General features: G+C 47.8%; 1 protein-coding gene across 2 annotated transcripts in view; it reads left to right on the top strand.

The window, feature by feature from the left end:
- The first annotated feature begins 5,730 nt into the window (after nt 1-5,730).
- rimkla (ribosomal modification protein rimK-like family member A) overlaps nt 5,731-12,775 on the top strand; it is a 57,546-nt gene continuing 50,501 nt past the window's right edge. For both annotated transcript variants that reach the window (XM_072478364.1, XM_072478363.1), the window contains exon 1: nt 5,731-5,852. The gene's annotated coding sequence lies outside the window, so the exon portion shown is untranslated. The remainder of the gene's footprint in view (nt 5,853-12,775) is intronic.

The raw sequence follows: 12,775 nt of genomic DNA, 5'->3' as shown, positions 1-12,775 counted from the left end.
GACTCTCTCTTCAGGCTCCAGCTCCCTTTTGGCCAATGCAGCAGCAGCCCAGATCCCCACCCCTCCCCCTCCCCAGCTAGGTCCCCCCCTAGCTGCGTTCCCCCCTCCATAGCACTCCCGTAAGTCAGCTGACTCCTGCTGACCCCGGCCGCTCCTGCCACTCCATCGACTCCCCCAGTGTGAGTATCCCCCCCCCCCCCTGTCCATCAGCAGGCGCTCCTCTCCAGCACCACCCCGACCCCGCCCCCTTCCTACCCTAGCGCGGGGAAAAAAAACCTCGCTTTCCACCAAGCCAGCCCCGCCCCCTCAGGCGCAGCTCCCTTTCGCGGTCTGATCCCAGCTCCCCCACCTCGGGCCTCCCCCCCTCCCTCTTCCCCCCCCCCAATGGGGCCCCCTCTTCCAACCACCGACGCCCACACTCTCACCAAACCCCCACTACGAACCATTTCACCCTACCCCACCCAGCACCCAAAAAAAAACAGTACCGAACAGAACATCCCCCCCCTCCCCCCCCCCAAAACACAACAATCACATCAATCCCCTCTCGACATCCCCTCGCAACCGACCCTCAATCCGAGTCCAACTTTTCGGCCTGGATAAAGGTCCACGCCTCCTCCGGCGTCTCAAAGTAGTGGTGGCGGTCCTTGAAAGTGACCCACAGTCGCGCCGGCTGCAACGTTCCAAATTTCACCCCCTTCCGATGCAGAGCCGCCTTAGCCCGATTGTACCCGGCCCTCTTCTTGGCCACCTCCGCGCTCCAGTCCTGGTATATCCGGACCTCTGCATTCTCCCACCTGCTGCTCCGCTTCTTCTTTGCCCACCTTAGGACACACTCCCTGTCCACGAAGCGGTGGAATCGCACCAGCACCGCCCGCGGCAGCTCGTTGGGCTTGGGCCTCCTCGCCAGGACTCGGTGGGCCCCCTCCAGCTCCAGGGACCCCGGGAAGGCCCCTGCGCCCATCAAAGTGTTCAGCATCGTGACCACGTATGCTCCAACATCCAATCCCTCCACTCCCTCCGGGAGACCCAGAATCCGTAGGTTCTTCCTCCTCGACCGGTTCTCCATGTCCTCGAACTTCTCCTGCCATTTCTTATACTTCACCTCGTGCACCTCTACCTTCACCGGCAGGCCCAAGATCTCATCCTCGTTCTCCAAGGCCTTTTGCCGCCCCTCCCGGATCGCCGCCCCTTGGGCCTTCTGGGTCTTGAGCAGCTTGTCTATCGAAGCCTTCATTGGCTCCAACAGCTCTAACTTCAATTCCGTGAAGCAGCGCTGGAGAAACTCCTGCTGTTCCTGCGACCACTGCGCCCACGCTGCCTGGTCTCCACCCGCCGCCATCCTGGTCTTCCTCCCTCGCACTTTTGCTGCTCCAAAACTACTTTTTTCACTGCTCCACTCCTGGTCCAATCCATACAGTGCCAGGGAAATGTTACTATCACCTTCCCACACTGGGAACCGTCGAACAAATGCCGCTGGGGGCCCTAAAAAGAGCCCAAAAGTCAGTTTCTGTCGGGAGCTGCCGAACGTGCGACTTAGCTCCGCATAGCCACAACCGTAAGTCGAAGCAGAGATCTTATTCGATAGATGCTTGAAGAAATGGGGATGAAACTATATGAGATCGAATTAGTTATTTCTACTATCAAAGCCAGCACAGGCGGGGTCCCGTGGCCTCCTTCTGTATTATACTATAATTGAGACTTATTTTGTTGTCTAATTTCTCACTTAGCCAAGTAAAACTTAAAACTTGCCACTACGTTTGTGAAGTTGATTTTTTTCTTTGGGCTGCAGTTAATTGTTCATTATGGCTATTGAATTGCAAGAAAGTTCTCTTGCAGCTTTATTGGTATAATAAATGTATTAGTTGTCCATCAAAGCAGAAGTTCTGAAAAATGCAACATCTGCTGTACAGTTGCACCAATTGAATTGAGAAGGGAGGAACTGTCACAAGTCGTAATTAATTTGTGTTGTGAATATAACTTTTTGCAGTGCTAAATCTCCAAGGAGTAAAATGTCTGTTTTGTATTTATTTTTGATTGTCAGGTGAGACCATGAAGAATGCTGTTGAGCATTTTGCAGAGGTCAGGAGTCGTAACTTGAGATGGCAACATTTTGCATGTTCCATGTGTCTGCCTGCCTTAGTAATTCAATTTGGGACAGGAGTTACGGATTTTCTCAGCTAGGGAGGAACATTTTGTTTGTCTTGTTACGTTTCCGCCCCCCGCTCTCCCCCCACCTCAATCTTTTCAGTTAATATGTTAATATTTGTCTCCTGTATAATGTTTGTCTGGCCTGAAAGCTACTTGAGGATCTGATTGCAGCAAGCAATATTAAATAACTACTTACATTGGTATAGCTCCTTTGTGGCAAAATGCTCCAAGGCGCATAACAGAATCAATAAAACATTTTGACACATACAAAAGGGAGATATGATGAATGACCAATAACTTGATTAGAGATAGGATGTCTCACTCTTTTGGGTCTTTTCACTTGGTAGAGCTTATTCTCATCTGCTGTTCTGCTTTTACTGTGTCACTGCCACTTGTGTACATTCAATATCTTTTCGTATCCCTTTGTTTTTATTTGATGCTTTAAAATGTTTGTTACGTAGAATCTCCAGCACAGAAACAGACCATTTGGTTCCACAGCTGTTTTTTATACTCCACACAACTTCCTTCTCATCTCTTGCAATGCATACCTTCAATTCCCTTCTCCCTTATGTATTTACCAAACCTCCTCTTAAATACATAAATGCTGTCTGCTTCTACCTTCCTACAACTCTGTCTAAAAGTTTTCCTACATTCTTCATTTGATCAGTCAGAGGAAAGAGCCCTAGCCAGCTCAATCTTTGATGGTTTCAACCTCTCAACTCTAATAATACCCCTGTAAATCTTTTTCTGTACTTTCTCCAGTGCTTCGGTATCCATTTGGAAGTATGGAGACTACTACTGCACGCAGAGGTTACCTTTCTACTTTTTATAGCTTTTACTATCTGCTTTGTCACCGGTTGCTACTTTTTGTATTTTTTCCATTTGCCAATATCTGTTGCTTTTGTCTCTTACCTCTTTAGTTGCCCATGGCTGTCTTTTTTGTGAAGTAGAAGACTTGCATTTTAAGGATACAAACTCGTCTGTACTGCATTAAATTATTGTTGAATATCTGATCTGTCGTTTTACCCATGAACAGATTTGCCTACTTTACTGTGGGCAATCTCTGTCTTTCTGATTTCACTCTTTCAAATACTACATTGAACTCAACCATATTAACATCACGATTAATTAAATATTCAAGCACCTGTTAACTAAGTTTGGTTTATTACTCATTATTAAATCTAATATGGCCCATCCCCTTGTTGGTTCTAGAATGTATTGCTGCGGTAAATTATCCTGGATACACAAGAGGTTGCTTTTGTCTTTTATTCCAGTCAGTGTGAAAGCCAACATTAAATGCACTCTGCTTTTGCTACATGCTTGCTTAATGTCAGCATTTATATAAACTACCACTTCAAGGCTCAGTAATAACATACATTTCAAATTGAACTTGTGACTTGTGCCTGCAATTCATTCAATTTGTTCTTTATGCCATGAGATTGTATAAGGAATTCTTAATGCAATTTATCCATAACGTTTAAATTTGACTTTTCTCTTGAACTTTAATTGAATTATGTGCCTCTTTTTTATTAGTTTCTGTGAATTCACTGTGAAAGGAGCTCCTGCAGATTATGCATTTTATCTTTTAAACTTGCATTTAGCAAAACATTGGCAAAATAAATGTGTTTTATAATTATGTGAATTTTTTTAGTGAACATCTTGCCCCATCGGGCTTTGAAAATGCAGTCTATTTTGTTCACACTTCCTATTTTCTGCTTTTCCAGTTATCCACCAGATTATTCAGAGGATAAAACCTCTCGCAGACTTTGATGCAAGTCTTGTCCTGTCTGACTTAGGTCAGTCCCTTAGGCCGACAAAGATTAAATTCAATTTCTTATTTGTATTTTGCTTCTCTACATTTTTTTGTCTGTAGTGTTGCTGTACCATATGTTTGCAATCTTAGCAACTCACAAAAATGTACAAAAAAAAAGATGGAAAAAAGGTAATCGGGCAGTGTCATCTCTAACTTTGTTTGGTGTGTGTGGCTGGCTTATTGCATTGAATAGTCGCTTGAAGATTCACGTGTGGCTGCATGGCACGCATCTTAAAGGGAACGTTGCTTGTGTGCGACCTGTTTGTTTTCCCTGTGTGGCACATTCCCGATTGCTGCATACCAGTGCAGCTTAGAGAGAACATTGCCATCATTCCCATGCATATTCACCTTATCCAAAGTATGCAGGCTTGCACACCACCTTCTTCAGCTGCTTGTGACCACCAAAGGCTTGCAGTTAATGGCAAGATGTAAAGTTGGTTAATTTCAGGAAAAAGTTTGAAACTCCTCCCTAACTCTGAAAGGCAGGCAGGCAGTGGTTAGCACGCTGCCTCGCGGCGCCGAGTCCCAGGTTCGATCTCGGCTTTGGGTCACTGTCCGTGTGGAGTTTGCACATTCTCCCCGAGTTTGTGTGGGTTTTGCCCCCACAATCCAAAGATGTGCAGGGTTGATTGGTCACGCTAAATTGCCTCTTAATTGGAAAAAATGAATTGGGTACTCTAAATTTACTTTTAAAAAGCTCTGAATGGCCACCCATTATGCATTGCTAGACACGCTTCCAATTTATTATGCATAAAGAATTATAAAGGTCTATAAATAAGTAGGACAATCTATCTGGTAGGATCAAAGTGTTCAATCTGCCCTCTCTAGAAAAAACTGTTAACATGGTAAAAGCCATTAACAACATCAACAAGGTGAAGTTCTAGAGCTTAAAACAAAAAAAGAATTGTGATAAATAAACAATGCTAGCACTTGGAAGCGAGAGATTTGCAAGGTATGTAGTTACATTGTATACCTTGTGTTGCCCTATTATGTATTTTCTTCTATTCCCTTTTCTTCCCATGTATTTAATGATTTGTTGAGCTGCTCGCAGAAAAATCCTTTTCACTGTACCTCGGTACACGTGACAATAAACAAATCCAATCCAATCCAGTATTTGTGATCATTAAACGATTCAGTGAAGTGTGAAAGGTGGCAACAGATTAGAACCAGTGAATATGGTTCCCATATTCAAAAAGGATCCTATAGTTTGTTTTTTAAAATAATTTTTAATAGATTACCTTACTGGTCAGTAGCTGAGTTGGTTTTTGCTTAAACATGCCTGAAAATAGTGGCAGAAATTTGTTGGATTATACTCACCAAAGCAGTGCATAATGCATTTCAATACTTTTGTGAGGATATTCCATTATTTTCCTAATGATGTGTCAAAAACATTTTTTTTCACATTATAGGGACTGTTGAATCTTCAGTGGATTTTCCTCCCCATTGAAACAATGTAAAATGATACAGGACATCATCAAGTTTGATATGTGTAGGGGGCGATATTAGGTCAATAGAAGCTTGGATTAGATTAGATTCTAGATTATCATCACTGCTTTCAATGCATATCTGCTTTTGCCCTCAAAGCCTGAAAATACCTAGAAAGCTTTAAATTTTATTTGATTCTTCCACCAGTGCACATGTGAGATGCTGCATGTTCACTGATTTTTCTTTTCACTGCGATAATTCATGTGTGCAGTCAGTGGCTCCTATGACACTGGGGATTCTCCAACAGTCTAATAGTTGTTCTTATTTACTCTTGCTGTTTGATTTTAGGGAAGCAGATGCATATCCCTACTTTCTTCACTGGTGCAGCTGTGACCTAGATGCATTCCCGTATGGCTGACCGGCAAAATCGCTGGAGAGAGTCTGGAAGACAACAGTAGCATAGAATGTGAGTACTGCAGTCACTTTCACTGCTACTGGTAAGGCTGTGGAAACTGCAGAAGCAGATTTGAAAAATCTGTCTGCAACACTTCTCTGGCCTATCTGAGTCTGAACTGCTTGACACACATATCTGAGAAAGTTGGGCAATTTCTTTGTTTATATACATCCTTTATGGGGTTTGGCATGATGTCTGTGGAAGCAATCAAGTATTGTGATGTTACTATGGCAGCACTAAGTGGAAAAGACTATAACAGACTCGAAGTCTGAACTGAACAATCAACAGCAGAATTATAGAAGATAATTCTAGTAAGGGGAGGTCGTGCCTGACAAACCTGTTAGAGTTCTTTGAAGAGATAACAAATAGGTTAGACCAAGGAGAGCCAATGGATGTTATCTATCTTGACTTCCAAAAGGCCTTTGATAAGGTGCCTCACGGGAGACTGCTGAGTAAAATAAGGGCCCATGGTATTCGAGGCAAGGTACTAACATGGTTTGACGATTGGCTGTCAGGCAGAAGGCAGAGAGTTGGGATAAAAGGTTCTTTTTCGGAATGGCAATCGGTGACGAGTGGTGTCCCGCAGGGTTCAGTGTTGGGGCCACAGCTGTCCTCTTTATATATTAACGATCTAGATGACGGGACTGGGGGCATTCTGGCTAAGTTTGCCGATGATACAAAGATAGGTGGAGGGGCAGGTAGTATGGAGGAGGTGGGGAGGCTGCAGAAAGATTTAGACAGTTTAGGAGAGTGGTCCAAGAAATGGCTGATGAAATTCAACGTGGGCAAGTGCGAGGTCTTGCACTTTGGAAAAAAGAATAGAGGCATGGACTATTTTCTAAACGGTGACAAAATTCATAATGCTGAAGTGCAAAGGGACTTGGGAGTCCTAGTCCAGGATTCTCTAAAGGTAAACTTGCAGGTTGAGTCCGTAATTAAGAAAGCAAATGCAATGTTGTCATTCATCTCAAGAGGCTTGGAATATAAAAGCAGGGATGTACTTCTGAAGCTTTATAAAGCATTAGTTAGGCCCCATTTAGAATACTGTGAGCAATTTTGGGCCCCACACCTCAGGAAGGACATACTGGCACTGGAGCGGGTCCAGCGGAGATTCACACGGGTGATCCCAGGAATGGTAGGCCTAACATACGATGAACGTCTGAGGATCCTGGGATTATATTCATTGGAGTTTAGGAGGTTGAGGGGAGATCTAATAGAAACTTACAAGATAATGAATGGCTTAGATAGGGTGGATGTAGGGAAGTTGTTTCCATTAGCAGGGGAGACTAGGACCCGGGGGCACAACCTTAGAATAAAAGGGAGAAGGGAGTCACTTTAGAACAGAGATGAGGAGAAATTTCTTCAGCCAGAGAGTGGTGGGTCTGTGGAATTCATTGCCACAGAGGGCGGTGGAGGCCGGGACGTTGAGTGTCTTTAAGACAGAAGTTGATAAATTCTTGATTTCTCGAGGAATTAAGGGCTATGGAGAGAGAGCGGGTAAATGGAGTTGAAATCAGTCATGATTGAATGGCGGAGTGGACTCGATGGGCCGAATGGCCTTACTTCCGCTCCTAGGTCTTATGGTCTTGTAATCTCATGATCTGTAATCTTATGACCCAACACATCTCTATCACACTGGGAGACCAACCCTGGTACTACGAGCTGTGTGGAAGGATATACATGCTTTAGAGTGAAGCACCAGTTTAGCGATGCGGCAATGCAGGGTGAACTACATGCTAATCAGAAAGAACAGTAAGATTTACAGAAGGAGCCCTTAGCGTGGGCAAATGCAGGTTAATGAAGGAAAGCCAGTGAGAATTTGTTCAGGGCAAATAGTATTTAACTAATCTGCTTGGTAGCAGAGATGGTAAATGAGGGTGTCATGAGAATGTCGCTTTAAGAAATGTTTGGCTGCTCATATTACTGCAGTGATGTCAGAGTGTGGGTGGAGCTGGGCTGTCCTGTCAGCTTTTTACTTTCGTTTTTGAACAGGCTGCAGGGTGTGTTTTCGTTTCGTTTTCAGATCTGGATAGCTGCAGTCACAGCCAGAAGGTGTATGAGTTTCTCTCTCTAATCTACAGACCGTAAATCGATCCTGGTGATTTAAGACTAAGAACAGTAGTGACTTTAACCTAATGTGCTTCTGTTGAAAGGTGTTTCTTCTGTCTTCTGGATGTTGTTTGGGGAAGTTATTAAGCATTACTTAGTGTTGTATTCTTTGGGGGTTGTATTTGAATTAATGGTTGCTAAGATGTTCACTATGTTTTAAAAAGGTTAACTTGAGTTCATAGAATGAACATTGTTTTGTTTTAAAAAATACTTTTCCATTTCTGATGTACCACACCTGTAGAGTGGGCCATGTGCTCCCCATACCACAATCTATTAAAAGTTGTCGGTCAGGTGAACTCCATGATACATCTTGGGGGTCTCTAAACCCTGGCCCATAACAAGGGTCATGCTTTTGATGTGGTGAACATGGATTTCAAAAAGACATTTGATAAAGTGTCCCATAATAGACTTGTAAGCAGAGTTAGAGCTCATAGAATAAAAGGGACAATAACAACCTGGGGATATAGTGCACAAATTATTTAATATGGGAGGACAAGTTGAAAAAGTGGTTAATTAGGCAAATGTGATCCTGGGCTTTGTAAATAGAGGCATAGAGTACAAAAGCAAGCAAGTTATGATAAACCTCTATAAAATACTGGTTGTTCTTGACGGAGTATTGCATCCACTTCTGGATTCCACACCTTTGGAAAGATTTGAAGGCATTAAACGATGTGGCGAAGAAAGATTTGCAAAACTGGCTCCAGAGATGAGGAATTTCAGTCACATTGATAGATTGGAAAAGCTGTCACTGTTTCCTTAGAGCAGCGAAGTTTGAGAGGAGATTTGTTAAGAGGTATTCAAAATCATGAGGGTTCTGGATAGAGTAGAGAGAGAGAAAAACTGTCACTGTTAGTGGAAGGATCAAGAACCATAGACACATATTTAAGGTAATTGGCAAAAGAACTAATGGCGATATGAGAACCAACTTTTTTGTGCAGGGAGTGATTATCATCTGGGATACACTGCCTGAGAGTGTGTTAAAGGTAGATGCGGGTCCTGGTTTCCAAGAGGGAATTGGATCATTCTTTAGAAAAGGAAAAATTTGCAGAGTTTTGGAGAATATCGCTATGGTTAGGACATGGATCGTGGGGAAGGGGTCAGCATGGAGGTGACATTGTGTCGGGGAATGGGTTTGAGGTCTTTGTTGTCAGCGCCTCTGCCGTTCTCGCTGGCCTGGTAATCTGTGAGCCCAGTGATGGTGTTGGCCCTAAGGGTATGGGGGCAGAGGAGGCAGCATTTAGGACTGGAGGGTGCCTCCGTGTGGGCACCCATCTGCGACAACCATAGGTTTGTGCCGGGGATGTTGGATGCTAAGTTTCAGGGGTGGTGGCAAGCAATTATCGAGCGAATTGGCGATCTGTTCATAGGGGGCAGATTTGTGAGGTTGGAGTTCCTGGAGGAAGAGTACGAGTGAGGTGCCCAGGGGGAACGGTTTTAGGTAGCTGAGAGATGCCGTCCTTTCCTGGGCTGCTGCCCCTGGGGTTGCAAGACAAGATGCTGTCGAGGACGAGGTAAGGAGGGGAAGATGTTCGATGTCTACAAGGAGTTGATCGATTGGGCCGGGGTCCTGTTGGGGGGACATAAAATGCAAGTGGAAGGAGGAGCTGGGAGGGGAGGTGGGGCCAAGACGGGGGCAGAGGCCCTGTGGAGGGTGAATGCGTCCTCGTTGTGTGCGAGATTAAGCTTCATCCAGTTTAAAGTAATACATAGGGTGCATATGACAGTAGCAAGGATGAGTAGATTCTTTGAGGGTGTGAAGGATAGGTGTGGGCGGTGTACGAGGAAGCCCACATGTTCTAGGCGTGTCCAAGGTTGAAGGGTTTCTGGCGGGGGTTTGCGGACGCACTGTCCGAGTGCGGGGGTGCAGGTGTTCCCGAGTCCATGGGTGGCAATATTCAAGGCGTTGGAAGACCCGGGGTCTAGGGGATGAGAGAGCCCGATGTTCTGGCCTTTGCCACCCTGATAGCCGGAGACAGGTTTTGCTCGGATGGCGGGACCCGAATGGCCAAAAGCGGGGATGTGGGTGAGCGACCAAGCAGAATTCCTGAGACTGCTGATGGTCAAGTTTGTTTTGAGGGGACTTCCGGTTGCGGCTATGCCTAGGTAGGTTGCACGTTCGGCAGCTCCCGCCGGGAACGGACTTTTGGGCTCTTCAGAGGGGCCCCAACGGCAATTGTTCGACGGCTTCCAGTGTGAGAAGGTGACAGCAAGGTCCCCCTGACATTATATGGATTGGACCAGGAGTGGAGCGGTTAAAAAAAGTGATCCTGGTGCAGCGAAAAGTGCGAGGGAGGAAAAGCAAGATGGCGGCGATTGGTTCCTTAAACGCTGCTTTGAGGAGCTGAGGACAGAAATGCTGGTGCCAATGAAGGCGGCGATTGAGAAGCTTGTGGAGACCCAGAAGGCCCAAGGGGTGGCGATCCGGGAGATGCGGCAAAAAGCCTCGGAGAACGAGGACGAGATCTTGGGCCTGGCGGTGAAGGTGGAGGCGCACGAGGTGCTGCACAAGAGGTGGGCGGAAAAATTTGAGGACCTGGAGAATAGGTTGAGGAGGAAGAATCTTTGGATTCTAGGTCTCCCTGAAGGAGTGGAGGGGCCCGATGCCGGGGCATATATGAGCACGATGCTCAATTCACTGATGGGCGCGGGAGCTTTCCTGAGGCCCCGGGAGCTGGATGGGGCTCATCGGGTCCTGGCAAGGAGACCCAAAGCCAATGAGCCGCCAAGGGCGGTAATGGTGCGGTTCCACCGCTTTATGGACAGGGAGTGTGTCCTGAGATGGGCCAAAAAAGAGCGGAGCAGCAGGTGGGAGAACACGGAGATCCGAATTTACCAGGACTGGAGTGCGGAGGTGGCTAAGAAGAGGGCTGGTTTCAACTGGGCTAAGGCAGTGCTCCATCGGAAAGGGGTGAAGTTCGGGATGCTGCAGCCAGCGCGATTGTGGGTCACGTTCCAAGAACGGCACCACTATTTTGAAACACCTGATGAAGCATGGAACTCTATACAGACTGAAAAGTTGGACTCAAATTGAGGGTTTGTCGTGGGGGGATGTTTACTGCATTTGGGGAATGTTCTTTTTGTTTGAGTGCTGGGTGGGGATGGGTGAATGGATTTGATGTGGGGGCTGTGGGAGAGTGTGGGTGTCGGTTTTGGAGGGTCAGGGGGTTGGAGGCCCGGGATGGGGAGTTGGGGTGAGGCCGCAAAAAGGAGCTGCGCCAGAGGGGTCGGGGCCGGTTCAGGAAAGCGTGGGCTTTTTCCCGCGTTAGGGAAGGATGGGGGGGGGGGGGGGCGGGGGGGGGGGGGGGGGGGGGGGCGGTGCTGGAGAGGAGCGCACACTGACTGCCAAGGGGTGGGGGAGATTCTCACACTGGGGGGTCGATGGAATGGCGGGAGAGGCCGGAGTCAGCAGTAGTCAGCTGACTTACGGGAGTGTCATGGGTGGAGCAAAATGGCTAGATGTGGATCTGACGGTTGGGGGGGGGGGGGGGGGGGTAAAGGGGGGGGGGGGAATAGGGTTGCTGCTGCATTGGCCATAGGGGAGCTGGAAGTAGGAGAGGTGGTCGGGGTGGGGGTCCGCCGTCTTGGGGACTGGAGGGTGCGGGAGGCGCGGGCATGTGACTGGCCTAGAAAAGGAGACGGCTAGTTGGGTTGGGGGGGCGGGGGGGGGTGGGGGTCGACGGCCCCGAGTAGCCCCCCGATCCGGCTGATAACTTGGAATGTAAGGGGCCTGAATGGGCCAGTCAAGAGTGCCCGGGTGTTCGCGCACTTAAAGGGACTGAAGGCAGACGTGGTTATGCTCCAGGAGACACATCTGAAGGTGGCAGATCAGGTTAGGCTGAGAAAGGGATGGGTAGGGCAGGTCTTTCATTCAGGGCTGGATGCGAAGAACAGAGGGGTTGCAATACTAGTGGGGAAGCGGGTGTTGTTCGAGGCACTGAATATTGTAGTGGATATGTGATGGTGAGTGGTAGGTTGCAGGGGGTGCGGATGGTACTGGTGAACATATATGCCCCGAATTGGGATGATGCCGGATTTATGAAACGCGTGCTGGGTCGGATTCCGGATCTGGAGGTAGGAAGCTTGATAATGGGGGGGGGGGGGGGGGGGGAGAACTTCAGCACTGGACCGTTCTAGGTCCAGGACGGTAAGAGGCCGGCTGCAGCCAAGGTGCTCGGGGTTTATGGACCAGATGGGGGGGGGGGAGTGTTTGCCAGGCCGCTGGCCAGGGAATTTTCCTTCTTTGCCCACGTCCATAGAGCCTACTCCCGGATAGATTTTTTTCATTTTGAGTAGGGCGCTAATCCCGAAAGTGGAGGGAACGGAATATTCGGCCATAGCCATCTCGGACCATGCTCCGCATTGGGTGGAGCTGGAGTTAGGGGAGGAGAGGGACCAGCGCCCGCTGTGGCGCCTTTATGTGGGACTGTTGGCGGATCAGGGGGTGTGCGGGCGGGTGCGGGGATGTATTGAAAGATATTTGGAGGCCAACGACAACGGGGAGGTGCAGGTGGGGGTAGTCTGGGAGGCGTTGAAGGCGGTGGTCAGGGGAGAGCTCATCTCCATTAGGACTCACAGGGAGAAGAGAGAGGGGAGGGAGAGGTTGGTGGGGGAGATTTTAAGGGTGCACAGGAGGTATGCAGAGACCCCCCGAGGAGGGGCTACTTAGGGAGCGACGGAACCTCCAGACGGAATTCGACCTGTTGACCACGGGGAAAGCAGAGGCACAGTGGAGGAAAGCGCAGGGGGCGACGTATGAGTATGGGGAGAAGGCGAGTCAGATGCTGGCACATCGGCTTCGTAAGAGGGAGGCAGCGAGGGAGATTGGT

The sequence above is a fragment of the Scyliorhinus torazame genome, chromosome 16, assembly GCF_047496885.1.
Source record: "Scyliorhinus torazame isolate Kashiwa2021f chromosome 16, sScyTor2.1, whole genome shotgun sequence".
Taxonomy (NCBI): domain Eukaryota; kingdom Metazoa; phylum Chordata; class Chondrichthyes; order Carcharhiniformes; family Scyliorhinidae; genus Scyliorhinus; species Scyliorhinus torazame.
This window is presented reverse-complemented; position numbering and strand designations above follow the sequence as displayed.